The sequence below is a fragment of the Phoenix dactylifera genome, chromosome 18 (assembly GCF_051530095.1).
Source record: "Phoenix dactylifera cultivar Ajwa chromosome 18, Ajwa_hap1_PhDact_Kaust_v1.1, whole genome shotgun sequence".
In the NCBI taxonomy this organism is placed as follows: Eukaryota; Viridiplantae; Streptophyta; class Magnoliopsida; order Arecales; family Arecaceae; genus Phoenix; species Phoenix dactylifera.
Window position 1 is genome coordinate 10,084,818 of NC_143207.1, and position 2,698 is coordinate 10,087,515.

The window sequence follows — 2,698 nt, forward strand, 5'->3', positions numbered from 1 at the left end:
TTATGAAATATAAATAATTTATACATGCATGATTGGCTTTATGATTTGTTTTAATATATTATACTATAAAATCAATTATCTTACAATAATTGTTATTTTCACTTTATGATGCATTATTCATGCAAAAACTTATGCTTGATCTGGTAACATAGTGAAAAATTTACTTATTGAGCTGTATTGCTTACATATCTTTATTTTTATTTTTCTATTTTTAGATGAATAAGGTCGATAGGAATATAGGATAGTCCAAGCTTGGCGTTCGCGCTAACAAGCTTAAAAATTTTGTAGAAGAATTTAGTATTTTAATTGACCATGAATTTATAGTTAATGATTTTTTGAATATTGAGGATTATGAATTTGGTATTTATGTTTGAACTTAGACACTCTGAACTAATATTGATGTTATTTAATGGATGATTTTATTAGACTTTTAATTATTATATTTTGTTTGTGATGGATTTAGAAATTAAGATGTAATGGTTGATTTCGTATTATCGTGGCTTGTACCTCTCGGTAGGATGGCCATATTATGTTCCATATTTGGGGCATGACGTAAAATGGTATCAGGACAATAGGTTTGATCATGGGTAAAACATAAAGTTGAGCAATGGGTAGTTGGTCTCATTTAGTTAGGTTCCATTTAGTTGAATAAAAGTAGATAGATTTTCTTAACCTTATTATTGCTCAGCCATGAAAATTGGTTAATGTTAGTATTTTGATAAGTGACAATGAGCCACGGAGAGGAGAAAGTCTTGACAAATTTTGCTCTTAATAATAGAGGAGCAAGAGTGTCCGCAAGAAGAGATGCCAACCAGCCGGTTGAGTAAGCTCTACATGTGCCAGCCACTCAGGCAAATATTGCTGGAGTATGCCAGGTGGTGACTCAACTCCTTCAACAATAGCAACAAATGCATGCTACTCCTTGACCTGCACTATCTTTAGAGTCGTACCACAAAAGATTTAGAAAGCTCAACCCGCTGATGTTCAAGGCAGAGCTGATCTTTTGACCACAAAGACCTGGATTCGAGAGATGAAGAAGATGTTCGATGCACTACAGTATCCCAAGGATGTAAAGGTTAAGATGGCCATACCAATGTTATGGGGAAATACTGAATTTTGGTTGTCTGCTATGAAAGCTGCTAATAGAAATGAGGATGACCAGTTGACATGGGAGGAGTTTAAGAAAGTATTTTATGATTAATACTTTCCTGAGTCAGTGAAATTAGGAAAGTAGAATGAGTTCTTAGCCTTAGGGCAGAAGGATGACATGATGGTATTAGAGTGTGCAAACAAATTTAGAGTTAGGCCAATTCTACCCCCAACTCATAGAGTCCGAAAGAAGCAAGACTAACAGATTTAAATAAGGTCTAAGATATGGGATCCGATCTTGTTTGTCATCTCACCTCTTCAGTAGTTATAAAGATGTGTTGGAAACAGCCCTGAAGGTCAAATCAGATTTAAAGAAATTAGAGAAGAAAAGAGGTGACAAAAAGAAGCCCAAACCTACAAGAACTCAAAATGACCAGCGAGAAAATTCAGAAAACAACTCTAACAAAAGGAAGGGAGCATAGACTTGTGGATATTGCGGTGAAATCATGGTGGTCCTTGTTTCAAGAAACTTGGAGCATGCTTTGAGTGTAGTAAGAAGGGACATTTGGCGCAAGATTGTCTTAAAAAAAAGAATGACTCTAAGCCTGCCAAACCTACTAATCAAACATAGAAAAAGAATGCACAGGTGTTCTCTTTGACCCAGCATAATGCCAATGCAAGCGATCAAGTAGTGACAGGTATCATTTTAGACAACTCCATAAATGTTCACGTGCTATTTGATTGTGAATCTTCTAATCCCTTTGCATCTTCTGAGTTTCCTACTACTTTGAACTGCATATCTGAAGAATTGAATGAGCCATTATGTATTGCCTTTTTTCTTAAAAAAGTTTTTCTTATATATGTTGTGTTTAAGAATTGCATTACTTAGATAAGGAAGATAGGGCTAACACAAATTGATTTGGAGTTTTGAGCCTTAGAAGAATAAGTTTAGATTAGAGTTGCACAGCGAATACATGGTGGAATGTTAAATGAAGGCTAAGTATTTTCATTTATTTAAGAATGAAGGTGCGTTAAGTTCCGAGAACGAAACTCTTTTAAGGAGAGAAGAATGTAAGAACCAAGCCAACTGGGTCTATCTTGGACCAAAGTCGACAGGCCCAGCCAGCTTCCAATATAAAAAAGGGTGGGAAGGTGCATGTGCTCAGCACGTGGGAGTCTTCTTCCAACTTCATCGAAGGAACTGATGTCGAGGAGGATTCTGGTTATTTAGAAGCCCCTCTAATCTTCTCTTTTATCCCACCAGAGAACCTAGGCTCCCGATCGAAGCCCATCGCCGGATTTCTTCGATTCCCTTTTTGATTGTCGGTCACCTTTCACACCGTTGCAATGGCAAATCTTCATCGGAGAACCGGTAAGGACCCTACCATCGTCGAGCTACTCCTCTCCTCTTCCTTCCAGCTTGTTTGGAGCTTCGATTTTGGCCGGTGATCGTCAAAATTTAGCCTAGAAGGATGACCCCTGTTTCTATCCCTCTTTGTTTTCTCTTTTTTTTTTTATTCTGACCGCCTCCGCTACCTGCGTTCGTCGCCGAAGCGCTCAACCCCTTCCAGGCATTATCCCCTAACCGGAGTCAAACCCCACAATCGTC